At 45.0% G+C, this 19,785-nt stretch overlaps 1 protein-coding gene across 14 annotated transcripts in view; it reads right to left on the reverse strand.

The window, feature by feature from the left end:
• The window catches only part of TSNARE1 (t-SNARE domain containing 1), a 757,898-nt gene that overhangs the window by 648,480 nt on the left and 89,633 nt on the right, over nucleotides 1-19,785 (reverse strand). For all 14 annotated transcript variants that reach the window (XM_050940861.1, XM_050940856.1, XM_050940858.1 and 11 more), the window contains one exon: nucleotides 13,190-13,262. The gene's annotated coding sequence lies outside the window, so the exon portion shown is untranslated. The remainder of the gene's footprint in view (nucleotides 1-13,189; nucleotides 13,263-19,785) is intronic.

The raw sequence follows: 19,785 nt of genomic DNA on the forward strand, positions 1-19,785 counted from the left end.
TGTGGGACACCTGGTATTGACTGCTGTCAGAAGACATGATACGGGGCTAGATGGACCTTTGGTCTGACCAAGTATGGCCGTTCTTATGTTCTTATGAGTCACAGAATCATAGAATATTAGGGTTGGAAGAGACCTCAGGAGGTCACCTAGTCCAATCGCCTGCTCACAGCAGGACCAACACCATCATCCCAGCCAGCGATTTGTCAAGCCAGGCCTTAAAAACCTCTAAGAATGGAGATTCCACCACCTCCTTAGGTAACCCATTCCAGTGCTTCACTACCCTCCTAGTGAAATAGTGTTTCCTAATATCCAACCTAGACTTCCCCCACTGCAACTTGAGACCATTACTTCTTGTTCTATCATCTGCCACCACCGAGAACAGCCCAACTCCATCCTCTTTGGAACCCCCCTTCAGGTAGTTGAAGGCTGCTATCAAATCTCTCCTCACTCTTCTTTTCTGCAGACTAAATAAGCCCACTTCCCTCAGCCTCTCCTCGTAAATCATGTGCCCCAGCCCCCTAATCATTTTCATTGCCCTCCACTGGACTCTCTCCAATCTGTCCACATCCCTTCTGTAATGAGGGGACCATAACTGGACGCAATACTCCAGGTGTAGCAAATAGAGTGGAATAACACTTCCCTCAATCTGCTGGCAATGCTTCTACTAATACAACCCAATATGCCGTTGGCCTTCTTGGCCACAAGGGCACACTGCTGACTCATATCCAGCTTCTCATCCCGTGTAATCCCCAGGTCCTTTTCTGCAGAACTGCTGCTTAGCCAGTCAGTCCACAGCCTGTAGCAGTGCATGAGATTCTTCCGTCCTAAGTGCAGGACTCTGCACTTGTCCTTGTTGAACCTCATCAGATTTCTTTTGGCCTAATCCTCCAGGCAGGACCCCAAGGCTTTAACTATTTTGATGAATGGGGATGTGAGCCTTTGATGGGAGTTGGGGACAACGTCATGGCCAACTCATCAATGTATTTCCCCTTTCCAACCAGTATCACTGCAGTCATGCCTGTGTTCCGCTTGCTCGTCATTCTGTAGGCATTCTGATGTTCTACCTGTGGTGGTGGTTGCATCAGTTGACACAGACAGTAAATGTCATTAGCATCCTGCTGGCAGCTGAGCACAGGGCATCTCACTACCTCCCCAGTGGGGGGAGGGATAGCTCAGGGGTTTGAGCATTGGCCTACTAAACCCAGGGTTGTGAGTTCAATCCCTGAGGGGGCCATTAAGGGAACTGGGGTAAAAATCTGGGGATTGGTCCTGCTTGGAGCAGGGGGTTGGACTAGATGACCTCCTGAGGTCCCTTCCAACCCTAATAGTCTATGATTCTATGATTCCCTCTCTTGGCATTGACACCTCCTCATCAATTATTGGGAGTGGACCACATTCACTCTGATTGAATTGGTCCTGTCAACACTGGCTCTCCACTTGTAACTCTCTTCTCTTCATGTGTCTGTATATTATGCCTGCATCTGTAATTGTCACTCCATGCATTTGAAGAAGTGGGTTTTTTACCCATGAAAGCTTATGCCCAAATAAATCCGTTAGTCTTTAAGGTGCCACCGGACTCCTTGTTGTTTTTGTGGATACAGACTAACACGACTACCCCTCTGATAGTGGTCTTACGTTGATACTAAAGAAAAGTGGGTATAGGAAGGACCCAGCAGGGGAGCACCACTGGAGAGGAAGGGCAGTCACCTAGCGCCACTCAAGGGCTGTGCCGGAAAGGAATAAGTGCCACTGTACTGCTGGGCCTTCTACTCCTGCCGTGTCATGTAAGTGTGTTAGCAATACACTGTGGTCTACTGTGCCAACGGCTGCAGAGAAGCCCAGCAGTACAAGCTTGGAGTTATCTGCGTTCATGACCACAAAGAAGTCATTGTTTTAGTGCTGCTAGAGCCATCTCTGTTCAGATCCCCGGTCTGAACCCTAACTGTGAGGCATTGAGGATGCTGGCTGACGTCTCGTATGTTTGAAGAGAGATATTACTTTGGAAACTAACAAAACCCACCAGCTGCGATAGGATCTAGAATAGTCCTGACCTATATTTGATCTGTGAAATCGTATTGCTTAGTGTGTCGTCTTGGAAGTTAAATGTCTCTTTTATCACCTCTCTCTCATCATCTCCATTCCTCCTCCTTTACCCCGCATTTCATCCATTGCTAACTATGAATAACTCATTATTGTGTAGTGGGAGTGCAAATCACCCTTCCCTTACTCAACTATTTGCATAATGCACTTTTAGTGGATGAGATGAAATGAGACAACAGGGGGCAAGAACCAGACAGGCCTGGCTTTAGTCTGGAATGAGCCAATAAGACCAACCAGCAAAGCTATGAAGTATCTAAAAACCCTATTCTCCCCTCCTCCTCCTAGCTTTAAGACTTGTTTTGTCTCTAGAGGTTTTAAAAACAAATGGATCTGTTTTCTTTAGCCTTACATCAAACAGAACAAACCCATCAATTTAGCGTCTTCATGTTTATTTTTTAAATCCAAAGCAAAATATTTCTACAGCTAGAAATGGGAACAAAGTTACAAGTCACATTAATGATCATAAAAGAAAAACAAATACAAAGCTACACTATCTCGTCTGTGGTCAGGTTTTCATAGGTGTTGTAATTTCAACAAATGTGTTGTGCTCAGGGAAATGAGAAATTCTACTGGCTAGAACCAGGCAAAATAATCTGCATGCTTCCACTCCAGTGTAAGTTTGTGCCCATGCATCTCTCTCCTGGCCAGCAACACCACTTACTATTCCAGGCTCCAGATAAAAATAAAGCAAAGCTGTGTTGTGTGTATTTTTTAATTCTTTCAACAAAAGCAGGAGCAGGTACAAGAAAGAATTTCTGTTAGGTTTTTAATAAAAGTAAAGAGCTAAACAGAGATCAATGTTTGTGGCAAAGAACACAGAATAATACTCAGGTGAAACCATTTGACATTTAACAAACCCCATTATAGCATTGCCAAATTTGATTTAATTGTGTGACAGATTTGGAAAGCCATTCAGGCTTCAAGATTAATTATGAAAAAATAGAAGCTTTATCCATTTCTAGTCCTATAATTAAGGAGCAGTTCCACTCTGCAAAGCAATTCCAAAATGTGCTCAATTTTTTAGAGAGAGAATTGTTTATCCCTCTAATTTCATGAGCCAACTCCTCTGATCACAATCTAACTTTCTCTTGTATGGTTCCCTTATAATTAGACAACAAACTAAATGACCTGATTTACTTATAAATAACTCTCTAACCTACAAGCAGCTCTCCCTTTCCCCTTGTTTTGGTTGTTTCCCTTCCTCTCTCATCCCAGGTCATTACCTGCCTAATTTAGTTCATAAACTCTTCAGGGCTGGCATTTTGCCTTTGTTATTGATGGGCACATCTAGAGCAATCATCACTGTAGCAAGCCAAGCATTTTTTTCCTACAGCATTATATACACGACAGTGGGTATATATGGCACCGAGCTACGTTAGAGCCTCTAATCAAAGAAATTAAGAGATGGGGGAGGAGGAGAACAATCAGATCAGTTCATCCACCTACCCCTGTCAGTACCACACTGTTCTCTTGGTTTTTCCTAATATTTTGTCCAAGCTAGTCATGTACCATCAAAGTAATTGTGCTTCCATCATGTTCTTTAGGAAACTTCTCCAGTCTAACAGCCATTTCTCTTAAGTAGGCTTTCCCGATATTCAGCCTCAAGTATTCTTTTACTCAGTTTTATCCCATTTATCCTCGGTATAACCCTCTTTCCTATCCCACCCTAATGGATTCCTTTGAAACCTAGGGCTTTGCATCCTTTGAATATTTGTCCAGTCCCTATACATTTTGTTCTATCTACTGTAACACACATAACAAACAATGGCCCTATGACCAAAGCTTTCAGCGAGCAATGACCTTTGCCAACCGGAAGGACAACTGAGCTACTCTGTGAATTATCTGACGTGTCAACCAGGAGGTGGCAAGAATACGAGACGAAAGTTACTCCGGAGACAGAGGGAGGATCAAGGAGAAGAGAACTGGCTGAAGACGGGGTTTGAGAGCAGCGCTCCTCAGATTTCATTAACTAGGAAGAAAAGAAAAAGCACTAGCTGAAGGAAAGAGAAATACCAAACAGCACTAATGGGCCGAGAGCCAATGAGCAATCAATGACTGCACTGAAGTGGAGAGCAATGCAATCCAATATAACTAGTTTATATAGCGTCTGACATACAAACTATCAAAAAGCTTCTCCAAGTTAATCTCCCCCTTTCCTCTGCTATTATTTACGGAGGCAAGGGCAGAGGAGAAGAGAGACACTTTCAGATGGTATTTGCAAGAAGATGCCGAACCAGTGAGGCAGGGAGATACAGAAAGACTGTTCCAGGAAACATGTACTGCAGAGGAGAAGCTCCTGGACCAACCGTGGCGGGACACCGTGATGGGACAGAAAGAAGGTCGCTACTGGACGAGTGGATGGGGATTCTCAGGGCAAACTGGGGGAAGTTCTGTTCCATGGCTCCTTCCCCTGCACACAGTGCCTTTATTGGGGGAAGTTCGGAGGGGAAGAGATATTTGTCTGTCATCTTATGATGACCTTTACCAGCAAAATAGGTTTTTAAGAAGTATGAGGACTGCCATATAGTTGAGGCTCAAAAATGTCTCCTTCCGTAAAAGAAGCTACAGTGAACAGTCACAATACGGGTGCCCCCAGCTCTGCAAGTCATTCCACTGGGTGAAGTCCCATTCAAGTCAATGAGGTCCCACGATGCAGCAGACTGCAGGCCTGGAGCCTGCAACAGCTTCATATATATAAAATGCAACAAGTGCATTAATAAGGAAGCAAGCCTGAGCATCGATCCAGGAAATGAAAAGGTTCCTACGCAAGGTTGCACTGCACATAGCTCATATTAAATTAGATAATTAGGGCTATTATTTTTCAGTGCCCAACTTGTCTGATCTGCAAAGGTGCTGAGCGCTCAGAGCTCTTCCTGCAGTCAAAGGGAGCTATGGAAAATCAGATCTGTTATCTCAAGTTAGACTCCCAAAAACCAAGTGCCTGATTCTGTGAGGTGCTGCACGTCCTCAGGAAGGGCTGGTTTCAGTGGGAGCTAAGGACAGTTAGCACTTTGCAGGATCAGGCATTTAATGGTCTACCCAGTAGTCTACATTATTACTTATATTCACACAGCCAGGTAAGCGTGGCGACTGGAACCTCAAATTAAGTTTTCCTGACTATTTTGTGTGATATGCAAATATTCAGCCTCAATGCTGCATTACCATTTTTATTATATATACGTACATATATACACACATACTCACACACTCCCTGTTTTAGTTTAAGAGGCAGAAAGAGAATAAAAACAATCCCTCCTTCCCTAGCTGGCACTCTGGGGTTGTTTGGCACATCACAGAAGATTTTTAAATTCAATCCTGTCCACAAACAAAGCCTGCAGCTGCAGGTTCTTGTTTGGCAAGGGAGGTTTTTTGTTCACCTTTGTTAACTTAGCTGTGGCTGATGCACGATGCTGGTTTTATCGTAAAAATGCCTAGAGCTTGACAACAGGTTTGTTCTAAATGATGGAAAGAAAAAGACTCTTTAATGCCATAGACTTTTTAGTTAAGTTGTTGCCTAACAGGCTTTTAAAATTATTTTCACCCTCCCCCTGACCCAGGCTATAATTTACCAAGCAACTCCTCCTCACTGAGAACTAGTCACATGTGAAGTTTATTCTGTGTCCGTACAATGCCAAATACAAAGATGCCCAGATCCCATCTGGGACATCTGGTTGCAACCCCAATAGAAACAATAATAATTTTAAACCTCAACCCATTTGGGGCGGGGGTTGGAAGTGGACTATCGAACAGTTTGTATACAAATAACAAATGGGCAAAGTAAATTTCTTCCTAATTCAAACAGTTCATGAATTTTGCCCAAGCCCCCTAAAGAACTCGCTTCCACCCTGGATAGTTTTAATCCCAGAGCAGGAGCTGGGGCAGTTATGTGCAAATACAAATAGCAGCTGTCATGGAGATGAATTTGCAACACCCTTCTGAGAAATAACCATCACTCACTGATTCACTACTTCTAGCTGCAAATGGTGCTTGTCTCTCTCACTAACAGCTACCATTTCATCACCCAGCCTTTTCATTAAGTCACCTGACTTTTTTAAAGCTATTTTCTCACTACAGAATGGAGCCCGTTGAAAGGTGAAATTAGGAACATTCCATCAAAACCTCTCAATTTGCATTGAAATTTTGAAATTAAAAAAAAAAGCAATTACTAAAGGAAAGGTTGGATTTACCTTCCTTTAAAATGGGATTAGAATCTCTTATTACATCACAGCTTTCCTGTCTTGTTAGATGCTAATGGGAAATATCCTTTGGGTTCTGGTTACCATTTGTGTGGGACCTTCAGATATGGTTTACCATCTCTTGGCTCCTCTGCTGCGATCTGCAACCACCATTAAATTCTATGCTAGAACTGCACTAAGATATGCAACCATGAGATCCACAACTCAACACCCTGACTACATCACTATCTCACCTCGATTTATCTCCTGTAGGACAGTAAACTCAAAAAGAGAAGGGGGATTCTTGTTTCGTTTCTGTAGCGATCTCAGCTTTGCAGGCAATCAGGTTCATGGGCTGCTACCCATTCAGCTACTAATCAATTCAGCCTTTCACATCCTTAAAGCAAACTAAAACCTCTCCTTTCCACACTGCATTAACGGGGGTGTCTGAGGGATCAGCCTCTCTTACAGAAATCCTCACAAGAGTTTAATGTACCAGCTGATAGGAACACTGGCTACCCTCCGAAGCTTGCTCAGAGACCTGCCCTTGCCTAAGGGAAACCTCCAAAACACATGATAGCCAAAGATTATGGAGGAGGAAAAACTGAGCCTGGGCATGCAGATAGATCAAAATATGCTCATCTATGCTGAGAACTGTCTGCTCCACACAGCACTGCTAACAACATCTCTCGTGCCACATGCCAGGATCATGTGCAACTCACAAGAAGATTCATAGATTTTAAGGCAGCATTAAGATTATCCACTCTACCCTCCTCCTGTGTACCACAGGCCAGAGAATTTCACATGGTAATGCCCACCATGGAGAAAATTATGAGTTAGGTCACCGTACATCAACTGTGGCTTTAAGACCCAGAAGAGAGGATTCCACACCAGGCAATGGAAAAAACTGGACTTTTTATTTTATTTTATTTTATTTTTAAACCCTGAATATGTAGTCCAATTCCAACACCCCAAAATACAGACACATTAAAAAGCAATTTACATAGGGCGAATTCCTCTCCCTCAATCCCAAGTATCCAGACTTGGAGAAGGCAGGGGAGGGGTGGGGAAATGGGGGTAAGGTTCCTGTGCCTACCAAGCATAGACACCACAGCAAGTCCATAGTGGAGTAGTAGACTGCGGCACAGCAGGAGAAGGCTGGGGAAGGGACATGTTTTTACAGAGTCAGATGTTTTCAAGGCCACAAGAAACCATTACAATCTGGCCCCATCACCTGCATAGCACAGGCCACAGCATTTCACCCAGTGATTCCAGCACTGACCCACAACGTTTGGGTGAGTTTGACTCGATCTTTTAGAAAAAGACATCCAAGGTTTGCTCTTAGCAATCGCAGCTTTCAATTGTCCTGTATGCCCCTGCCATTCATCAAAACAAATGCTCCCTTCCCCCAGCACTCGTCTTTTCCCCCAGACAGGGATATATAACAAGAGAAGCGTCTCTCAAAGCTAATAGATGACTTCAGGGAAGTCAGAAGCCTGCTGAAGAAGAAGAATGTCCAAGTGATCTTCTCTGAGATCCTTCCTCTCCCAGGAGCAAAGAGAGGCAGAAGCTTCTTGTAGTGAACCGCTGGCTAGGTAAGTGGTGTAAGGCAGAGGGTGTGGGTTTTGTGAAACATTGGTCCACCTTCTATTCGGAGAGAGGGCTGCACAGTTTGGAGTGGTTCCCCTTCTACTGAGGGGGAGGCAATCTCCTTGCGGGAAGGAGGCCTAGAGCAAGCAGGAGGGTGTTAAACTAATAACAAAAGCAGAGGGTAAAAAGAAGGAACAAAAGAGAACTTATTTATAACATACAAAAATCAAGATTGTGAGGAAAAAACTAATCAACAAACCAAAAGTCACAAAGAGAAGTAATTCTTTCATTGCCTATACATCACTGCTAGGAGCCTGGGTAATAAACAAGAGGAATTGGAATTAATCATTTATGAGCATCAGTTCAATCTAGTTGGTATTACTGGAATGTGGTGGGATGGTGTGAATGAATGGAATGTTACAATCAATGGTTACAACCTATTCAGGAAGGACTGAGCTGGCAAAAGGGGAGCAGGAGTGACATTCTATGTCAAATATGGCATTACCTGTTTCCAAATCACTAATAACACAGCAGAAAATTATCCTGAATGCTTTATGGATCAATCTCCTAGCAGACAAAGCACAAGATGGGATACTAGTTGGTGTCTGCTACAGACCAACGAATCACACCAGTGAACGGGATGACCAGCTCCTTTACATTTTACTTCCAGTGCTGCAGAGATAATCTCATTCAGCACACTGAGGCAGGCACATCTGTGCTCTCCCGCACCCTCTGCTGCTGCCTCAACAGTAGTTACACTACTTCCCAGAGTTGAGGAATCAAAGCTTATACTCAAACAAGGAAGTTTTTAAGCCACATTAATGTTGAGCTCTGCCAGAAACAGTGGGAAGTCTAAAATAATGTTACGCAAATGAGAAAGCGAGACATCCAAGCTGGTGAGGAACTACGCAGCATTTTCCAGCTTCCAGATGGTTATTTCAAAGAATGAAGAGAGAAAATATTTTAAAAAGAGATACAATTTAGATAGCTCATAGCAGCATCTTCTTAAAGACCAGAGAGAATTAGAACAGTGAAGAGAGCTCCTACCAAACTGGAAATTCAAGTCCATTGAATCAACATTACATACAAGGTTCGCTCTTCGGGCATTTTTGTTAGAAATGGTCCCACGCTATTCCCGGGGGTAGCGGTGCTTATTTTATTTAATTGCAATTATGCATGTTTAAAACACAGGGAAGCACCTCACAGGAACTAGGCACAGCCGAGGGAAACCAGCAACACAAAATTCGGCCATTTGGTGGCATCAAATTTTTAATTAAAAATATCCCACATAATATTGCCAAGAATGCGATATTGGCAAGCAGCAACATGCGTCCAAAGATCCTACGGTGCTTTTGAAATACTGTCTAGGGAACAAGCCCCACGAAGAGTGGGGATACACTGGCCACAAATGATCACGCGGTTAAAACTGCGAGTAAGGACGTTTGGGTTCTGCCACAGGGCTGTTATATGATTTGGGGCAAGAAACCTTTCCACTCCTTAGTTGTTTGACTCTGATACTACCTCACTAGCAGTGAATGTTAGTGGCTTAATACACACACACACACACAGCTCAGAGGATCTTAATAAAAAGATGACATGTCCGTCCATGACAAGCACTAACACGGAACACATTGCAATGAGGTCGGATGCAGAGCACAGCTGTTCTCTCTAATTTTTCATTTACTTTAGCACGTTCTAGGAGAGGGCAATATTTTGAGCACAGGGCAGTGAAACATGAACTCTGAGCCAGCCTGCTTCAGTCTAAAAGACGAAAGAGCAGCCATTACACAACCTAAACAAAAACGTAAGAACATAAGAATGGCCACACTGGGTCAGACCAAAGATCCATCTAGCTCAGTATCCTGTCTCTGACAGTGGCCAATGCCAAGTGCCTCAGAGGGAATGAACAGAACAGGTAATCAAGTGATCCATCCCCTGTCGCTCATTCCCAGCTTCTGGCAAACAGAATCTAGGGACACCTTCCCTGCCCATCCTGGCTAATAGCCATTGATGGACCTATCCTCCATGAACTTATCTAGGTCTTTTTTGAACCCCGTTATAGTCTTGGCCTTCACACCATCCTCTGGCAAAGAGTTCCAGAGGATGACTGTGCGTTGTATGAAGAAATACTTCCTTTTGTTTGTTTTAAACCTGCTGACTATTAATTTCATTAGATGAGCCCAAGTTCTTGTATCGTTCCGTCGGCAACGTATCAAAGTTAAGACGAAAACAAACCCTGAAGTCTATGAGCAGGGCAAGCATCACACATGCAGCTGTGTGGAAAAAAGCTACAAATCCCACTGCAAAACCATCTGACACTCGTCTGTCTTTATCAGAGGTCATTTTGTGTCAGTCCCAGGTTGGGCATGGTCACCAGTATGGCGAGCTAAACCCAGCTGAATTAGGTAGGAGTCAAAGGGACACCAGCAACTCAAATTTAGATATATTCAGAATCCCTGCACCACGAGAGATCTGTCTATATTTTGAATCTTTAGTTTTGCTCTGAAGGGTGTTTTCGGCAGGTAAACCTCCCAGCAGGGGTTGTCGAGACGCAGTCTCACACCATAGGGACATGCTGCTCCCGAGGGCCATGCTAAATCCAGGTTGCTGCCCCCTGCAGAGCCCTGGGCAGAGGCAAAGCCATGGATGATAAGACCCTCAGCCTTTGAGCAACTCCCCTCCCACCCCCGAACAACCTCCCACGAGTTCCAGTATGCATTCCTCATGTCCTTGACCCTGAGTGGGTGACTGAACCTTGAACATGGCTTCCATTGCAATGCACGGAGCAGACAGGCACAGTGGGAGCAGCAAGTATCAGAATGTGCTCAGATACCATGGAAACGGGCACAGAACAGGATGTGTAAACAAGCCACCTCAGGGGACACGATATTACACACAACTGCAGTCTGTGCAGACGGGCTGTCACATTTAACATCACATTAGCTGAGTGTAGGTAAACCACGGCCCAATCCCAGATGACATGATGCACAGAATGTAAAGGCAGAAGGGACCATTACAATCACCTAGTCCGACCCCCTGTATAACGCAGACCAGGGTATTTCACCCAGTGATTCCTGCATCAAGCCTGTAACGTCCGGTCAAGCTGCAGCATACTGATTTAAAGCCTCCAAGTGATGATGGCTCCAGCACATCCCTAGATAAACTGCTGCAATGGTTAATTCCCTTGACTGCTAAAAGCCTGCAATGTTAAACACAATGTACTTGTCTGTAGCGAGTGCAAAGGGGTTAGTTACAACTCCTCAAGGCCGCATTTCAGTCTGACCTAGTTTTCAATCTTCAGTCTGCAAAGGAAATTTTATACCAAAGCAAGTCAGAACTGGAGAATTACCAATCCAGCGGGAGAGCCCACAGAGGGAAATTTGTTTTTCAACATTGGCAAGTTACATAACAAAACGGAAAGTGATTTGTACATTGACAATCTCTCTTGCAGGGGCAGGCCGTGATCTGGAGCCTCAGAACACGAGATCTTTACATTTGTTTTTTAGGCAAAATTGGTACTAGGAGCACAGCCCCAGAGAGTGAAATTCTCTATCCACAGAGGAGGGGCAACAACATTCCAAGCTTCCCTTCCCCTGACCCGCCAACCTGGAGAGACCAAGGAGCTGAAGTCTCCATGCCCATTAGTGTTCATATAGAACAGTGCCACTTTCCTGATATCAAAGCAGGAGTCGTCTACAGCTCCCATGTCCCTGCTGTAAAGCTGCAGAAAATAGGGTGGCATCCATAAGCTGAATAAGAGTCCTAAAAAACACCCCAAAATAACCCAAACCTGCAGACACTTCCCAAGGAAGAAAGGCAGGCACAGGTGGCAAACCAAGAGCTGCAGAGCAGTGTGACTGGTAAAGGGTCACAAACTTTCAGGTCATGCAGCGAACAAATCATTTACATTAAAGTTAAGCCTGGATTCAGGTTGCAAAAACAGCCATTAAAGACCCTACTCTCCCCCCTGTCAATGCTGGAGTTATGGGATCTAACACTGAAACACACCATTACTATGCCCAAGCTACTTAATGAAAAAGGCAGCTATGCAAAGCTATGTAAAGCTGCCTCCTACAACTTGAAGCGTAGGAATTCTGGAAGCAAGGGAGAACAAAGCCGCGATTATAGGAAAAGTTATGTACACACTGAATGGATCTTTGCTTGTCCTCCCTCGGCCAAGAATGGAGCTTTCATTGTGAAATGTGCTGGTGAAGCAGATGGCAAGTCCCCAGCGAGGTAACTTTAGCAAGCACGTGCTCTTCCAGTGCCAGGAGAGTGGTTTGAACACACTGGGGCTCCTCAACTATCCTCAGCGTGGGTGGCATGGACCTGGCAAGTGCAAGTCGACACATCTGCAGTGCCACAGGCCATAAATCCTGGTATTTCTTAGAGTACTTTACACGTAAGTTTCCGTTTCACATCACACTTCAAGCCAATGGCAAGACTTTTCACACACAGGTAACCTAATTGTTCACCCACAAAGTTTATCTTTGAGTGACCTGACTTTCAGAGTTGCTGAGCACCTGTAGCTCCAGCTGACGTTAAGTGCTCAGCTTCAAGCAACCGAATCTCAAAACATTGGCCGATGGACATACATTACCAATGAAATGCAGTTAGCTCTGGGGCAGAAGGGATCAGCCAGCTAGTGTAAAAAACATTTGGAAATGCATTATGGAAACACATCCTATAGAATACAACCTCTGGGACAAGACTAAGACGCACTCTGAACAAGACTCATCTGTACTCTGGGGCAGACTAAGGGAGGATCCATTAGATGCGTGTCCTATAGGCAGAGCCCCCACAAGGACCAGCAGGAAGGGGTGCAGCATTTGACCCACTTCTGCTAGCTAGCGACCTGTGGGGTGTGGTGGGGTGGGGTGTGTCAGGTGGTAGAGACAGCAAAGATGCAGGAGTGAGAGGGAAATAAGTATGGCTGAGAGTTTGGTCAAACTGGGTAAACTGGTGGTTTTTTCATCACATTAGATAACATGATTTGAAATGCCACTTAGCGTAGAGACAGCTTAACAAACTTTAAAATAACATTACCTGGAGCCTGTGGGGAGTCCTGCAGGGAACAGAACACCTGCTTGGATAGACCTTGTTTCAGAGCCTAATATTTCAACAGACCACAGCCCCATTTTGCAAACCCTGAGCCAAAGAGAGAGCTGTGCCTCTAAATATGTGTGATGAAGAACCAGATACAACCCACCCTGTATGATCAAATATGCAAGATGTTCGTGACTGTGCAACCTGTGTCCAAGGTTTCCACCACCTCCCAACTCACACCAACCTCTCCAATCATAGACAAGACCTTTCCCACTTACCTTATATTGGAAATAAGGTCCCGCAGAGTTGCTTTTATTCTGTTTTCCCCGTCAGACAAGAATCCTGTGCAATCTGGAATGAAAGACAGATATTGCTGAGTGGAGGGGAATATACCACATTCCCTGCTTTCACACACAGATACTTTCACAGCTGCTCGATGTCTTTGACTTCTGGATTCCAGGAACATCTCATGTACTTTGGGCTGCAGACCACGACTGAGTACAAAACCAAGGAACACTTATCGCTCCCACCACACGTTACACACATTAATCAGAACTTCTCTGAGGTACTGGAGTGTTCTCCTCATTTTAAAGATGAGGAAACAAACAAAGGAGTTAAGGACTTAGAAATCTTCCAGATTACCAGGTACATTTATGTATTGTGGGGTGAGGGACAAAACTCAAGGGATTTCTCGACTCCCACCAATAACTTTTGAAGAATGGCCTGGTTTCTTTAAGGCCTCAATCCTGCCAGGTGCTGAGCATGCTGGCCCTGGTGCAACACTTCAGAACATATGTAGCTTCAAGCATGAGAATAGTCCCACTGGATCATGCCCCAGTGGTTTCCCACTGCAAGTACTGGCCAGTTTCCAATGTTTTTGGCACCTTACCAGGACTTCAGTTCTCTCTCATTCAAAGGATGGAACCTCCAGCACCACAAAACCATGAATACCTTAGTGGGGTGCTGACAGAGAAGGAAAGGCACTATCTAGTCAACCACTCAGAAGGTCTCCCACCAGATTCTGCTGTGGTCTCTAGTCAGCCAGGTACTGACCAGTTTCTGAGAGATGCAATAGTGTGCTACGGCTACATACTGCCAACACTTCTATCCTCAAGCACACGGACTACAAGTGATGGCCTTTTGCATCAGTAAACAGGATCCTTAACATGCCACAGTCCCTTGCAATAGCTGGGAATAACTATTTTTAATGGATTTAATTGGAAAATAAGAATAAATGCCTTTGCCCATTAGCCATCGACCTGTTATCAGAAATGCTAATGAAAAATCTTTAGGTGATAATCCCAATTCCAATGTTTGATTAATAATGAATAGCCATGTCCTTTACTTATTCAAATCCGAAGCAGAAATACCTAGTGTTTTGCTACAACTTTGGTGATTCTGGTCCTCATACTGAACAACCTCCCCAAGTCCAATGCTCTTTCCATTTTAAATTTTACAGTAGTAAATACCACACTAGCTTATATTTATATAAACTCTCTCTCTCTCACTCACACACACACCCCTCCTAAAACCTCAACTATGTAAGTTCCCGTACCACGTTACTCAGCTAAAACTCCCATTATTATTAATCATTAGTAATATTTGTATTACAGCCCTGCTTAGAAGCCCCAACTGAGACCTGTGCTAGATACTTTGTAGCCACACGATAAGAGACATCCCGTGTCCCTGTAAGATCACAGTCTAAACAGACAAGCCAGAAAAAGAGAGGGAAGAAAAACAGAGGTACAGCGAGGAGAAGTGAAGGGACCTGCCCAAAGTCACACTGCAGGTCAGCAGTAGAGTCAGAAATAGAACTCTGGTCTCTTCACTCTTCGTTCACAATCCCACCCACTAACACGCTCTCTCGCTCTCTGACCAGGAGTTCTATGTGAGAGGTGGCAGGATCGCAGTCTACTCTGGAAGAAACTAGAAGCAGAGTAGATGGAAGAACTGGTTTAAAGTTTCTGAATTTTCAAAAAAGTCAATAGGAAAATGTTCAGCCAGCTCTAACTGGAAAGTCCTATTCTCTCCCTTTTACAGATGGAGAAAGCGAGGTACATTTCCCATGGTCACCCAGTGAATCTTATGCATACCCCAGTTTTTGGCTCTGGACTTCAGAGATGGCCCAGACAAGCCACTGTGATTTTCGACACTTTGGATGGCACTTCTGTGAGTACTGTGATTCATCAGCCATAGATTACCATCCCAAATGACTGACTCTCTTGAAATATTTCAATGTCATCAGCTGTGTTCTTAGAAAGAACTTGAGAGCTGGATTTAACCCAGACAGGGTTGGAAGTATGGGGTTTAGTCAGCAGGTCAGCCTTGTCTCATACATGGGGCATTAGGTCTATCACTTCCCTCAGTTAATCAGTACCCGTCATAGTCAAATTAAATCAGAGGTTCTCAGCCTTTTTCTTTCTGAGGCCCCCCCAACATGCTATGAAAATTCCATGGCCCACCTGTGCCCCAATAACTGATTTTCTGAATATAAAAGCCAGGACTGGTGTTAGGGGTTAGCAAGCAGGGCAATCGGCTGGGGCCCCACGAAGCTACATTGCTCAGGCTTCAGCTTCCGCTCTGGGTGGCGGGGCTCAGGGCCCTGGGCTTCAGCCCCATGCAGAGGGGATTCGGCTTTCTGCCCTGGGCCCCAGCGAGTCTAATGCTGGCCCTGCTTGAGACCCCCTGAAACCTGCCCGAGGTCCCCTAGGGGGCCCCTGGTTGAGAACCACTGAACCAAGTCTCTCTTTTACCAAGCATCCCAAGTAGAGAGGATGAAGAATTTTTCAATGAAACATTTTTTCGTCAATAAAAGCCAGCTGGTCAGAACCAAAAACGGCTGGTGAAACAGAGCCATTTTAAAAAGTCTCTCAGCTCAAAGCATTCTTGCATATATCATTTGAAGTTGTTGAAATGTCCCAAATTGACTTTATCAAAATGAAAAGTTGTGTTTCTTGAAGACAAAATGACTTTTTGTTTGAAAATGGTAGTAAATATAGACTCAAAAATGTTAAAGGGGGAAAGTCAACATTGAAACAAACCATTCTGATTGACCCAAACCCTTTTTGTTTGCCAGTTCATGAAAAAAAAATGAAATTTTGGCCTTTTTGTTCTTGATTTATTTTTTAAATCTCAAAAATTCTCACAGGACAGGAAACTCATTTCCCACCCAGCCCTAATCCCAAACACTCTTATTCTGTCAGGTTTTTACTGCTGTCTCTTAGGACAGTGAACTAAGCATGGTGGACAACAGAAAGGGATTCCTGACATCTAATCCTAGGTCTGCCACTTGCCTGACTGTTCCAACCCAGGAGAGTAAGTCAAGGTGGTGAAATCGAACCAGTAGATAGGTTCCAGAGACCTTGATTTTTGCCTAATACCCAAGAGAGTAGATTAAGACTGAATGTGATTGTTAGCGGGCTTTTCCTTTCACGCCCTCCCCTGATTCTTGTCACGCAGACAGAAAGCAGAAGACCAGAAGTCCGAAGTGCAGGCAATGCAATGTTTATTGGGGTTAGTTCCAAGCAAGCATAACCAGAGTTCTACATACTGGCAGAGTCTGTTTCCCAGTGTTCCGTTTCCAGCTGTGACACCGCAAAACGTTTATCCCGTGTCTCCCTTCCCAGCTCTGACACCCCAGAGCCTTGCGCTGTGTCCCCTTTCCCCACCCCCTCCTTCTTAGCTGGCCCAAATATACCTGCAATGCACGCACTCGGTCCCACCCCTTACAACTTATGCTCCTATTCTGTTTTGGCAGGGTCATCAGTCTGGGGTCTTTGTCCCACCTCTTTTGGACCCCACGGGAGGGGTAAGGAGTGAGGTTCTGCTACAAGACATGGGAAGCCATTTCTCTGGCCTTTTAGTGTTTTACTTTCCCCCCAATCTCCCCTTACCCCTCCTAAACTATCCAGGACTATCCCCTTACCCCTCCTAAACTATCCTAAACTATCCTAAACTACCAGGATTTCCTCATTGCAAAAAAAAGAGAAACTTTGGGAATCTGACCAACTAGCCTGGACCCACATTAAGGCAGTAGTCAGAACTCTCCCAGAATGCAGGCATCAAGAAAGATCCATGACCCTGATTTGCCCATAAAGACTCCATCAAATTCCAAAGCATGCTGAAGGAAAGCAGCACTCCACACACAGGATATGGAGCTGAGGACCTGATGAATCATCATTATTGTACAATAGCCTCTGTCCTCAATGCATTGGCCCACTCCCCATCATCCACACAGATCTCTGTGCTTTTCTGACTCCCTGCACCAGATGAAGAGATAGGGACAGAAATTTGTGCTTTTACAGCAGAAAATGAAGGCTGAAACCAAGAGGCTGAAACAAAGTTCTCCAAGCCTATACAGAGGCTATATTACAAGCCAAGAAAGCTTCCTGGAGACCTTCATTGCAGCTACCAAATCCCACCCCAAGACGCTAAGGGGTAAAGCAGTACATTAATCCTACAGCCCAAAGCAGAACCCAACGGCAAGCACTGTAAAAAAACTAATCATCCTAATTCACAGAAAAGATCACACACATTAGAGAAATCTTCTCTAACAGCCTGGATCCGCCCCCACCATACACCCATGCCAGCCACTACCCACCCATGTTCCATACATTCACTACTCAAGAGGTATCGGACACCCTAATGGACCCTTGACCCAAGCCTTGTGAATCCAACACATGACCTTCCTGGTTGGTGAAAGAGTTATGAGTAGGACCCTATCAAATTCACCGTCCATTTTGGTGAATTTCATGATCATAGGATTTTAAAGATAATAAATGTCATGATTTCAGCTATTTAAATCTGACATTTCACAGTGTTATAATTGTAGGGGTCCTGACCCAAAGGAGTTGTGGGGGGGGAAGGATGCAAGGTTATTGTAGGCGGTGTTACAGTACTGCTACTCTTACTTCTGCGCTGCTGCTCACAGCAATGCTGCCTTCAGAGCTGAGCAGCTGGAGAGTGGCAGCTGCTGGCCAGGAGCCCAGCTCTGAAGGCAGAGACACTACTAGCAGCAGCGTAGAAGTTAGGAGGGCATGGGATGGTATTGCCACTCTTACTTCTGCGCTGCTGCCTGCACAGCTAGGCCCTCAGTCAACAGCCACCACTCTCTGGCTGCCCACCTCTGAAGGCAGCAGTGCAGAAGCAAAGGTGGCATGGTAAGGTATTGCTATCCTTACTTCTGTGCTGGTGGGGCGCTGCCTTCAGAGTTGGGCACCCAGCCAACAGCCGCCACTCTCCGGCTGCCCAGCTCTAAAATCAGCACAGAAGTAAAGGCGGCAATACCATGATCACCCTAAAATAACCTTGTGGACCTCCCTGCAACTCCCTTTTGGGTCGGGACTCCCCATTTGAGAAACGCGGTCTTCCCCATGAAGGGCAAGGGCAAAAGCACACAAAAGACCAGATTTCATGGTCCGTGACGCATTTTTCACAGCAATGAATTTGGTAGGGCCCTAGTCATGAGCAACTGATTGGCACAGCCAAGGCCTCATAATGGCAGACGTCTATTCTCATTTCCTGGATCTATGTGCGGCAGTCAACACTGTTGTCCATCAGACACTGCTGTTTTGTGTTACAGTGGTAGCAGGGGTAACATGGGAATGTGCTAACATGGTTTGAGTCCTTCCTGGCGGGACGTACCCACGCAGAAGAGATGAGAAACGGCACCCTCACCACAATCCTTTCTCCGGTCCTATTCCACATCTGCATGCAGCCAGTTGGAGAACTGGTCAGACAAGATGGACTCAAGTGCCAGGAATGTGCAGGGGACACACAGCTTATTCTTCACTACACACAACCTCAGGACCCTCAACATGGCCCAGCTGGACAAGATAAGCTCATGGATGATGAAAAACAGCTTGTTGAGGATGAACCCAACCAAGACAGAAGGGATACTAGTGGGCAAAGGAAAGCATTTTGAACAGTTTGCAGCAACTGTGTAGTCTCCTTCGGTTGAAGGTATTCATCCACGGAGGGTCAATTCAGTCCATAACTTCTGAGTTCTCCTGTAATTCTTCACCGATACTTGGTGTTCTCATAGTAGCATCTGCAAATCATGCTTTCTGTCATCTTCAGTTGGCAAGGAAACTTCACCTCCTTGTGGGAAAGGATGACCTGGCCTCATTTACACACACTTTTGTCACCTCCCATTTGGACTCCAGCAATGCTACAAACCTAGGCATGGAGTTATCAGCCCTCAGGAAACTTCAACTAGTACAGAACACTACAGCATGTCTGCTCAGCAACACTGGATGCCATGAGAACACCATACCTGTCCTGCGCTCGCTAAACTGGCTTCCCATAGAACAGTGATTCAAGGTCTCGGTCCTTTATCTTCAAAATGGACCAATGGAGTGGGCCCAGCATACCTAAGAGATTACCTGACACTACAGGGTGGAATCCACACTCGAAAACTGCGCTCCTCAGACAATGGAACTTTCTAACATAAGGGTGACGCTCATCCGTGCAGGAGACAGAACTTTCTCAGGGACTGGTTCAAGACTATGAAACAAACTCATGGGAAAACAGGCCCATGACAAATTTTCCCACCTTCTGCTCTAAGGCACACTTCACCAACCTGCGTTCTCTAACACACATGAGAGTGCATACATTTAAAATGAAAACCCAGCTAACCCAAACAAAACACCCCACTGCACACACAACTCTCCCCTTTAGTGAAAAGAAGAGAGAGAGAGAACGAGCCACCCATAACAGCTGTTAGTCATACTGCTTAATGTGCAACTGGAAGACGCCCACATCCCACAGCGATGAGAGCAGGATAAGAGCTAGTATATTATACGACAGAAGCTTTAAGAACTCAGCCTAGTAATAGGGTCAGGCAGGAAAGGGAATGGGGGCTCAGAGCATAGAA

Source organism: Gopherus flavomarginatus, chromosome 2 (assembly GCF_025201925.1).
Source record: "Gopherus flavomarginatus isolate rGopFla2 chromosome 2, rGopFla2.mat.asm, whole genome shotgun sequence".
In the NCBI taxonomy this organism is placed as follows: Eukaryota; Metazoa; Chordata; order Testudines; family Testudinidae; genus Gopherus; species Gopherus flavomarginatus.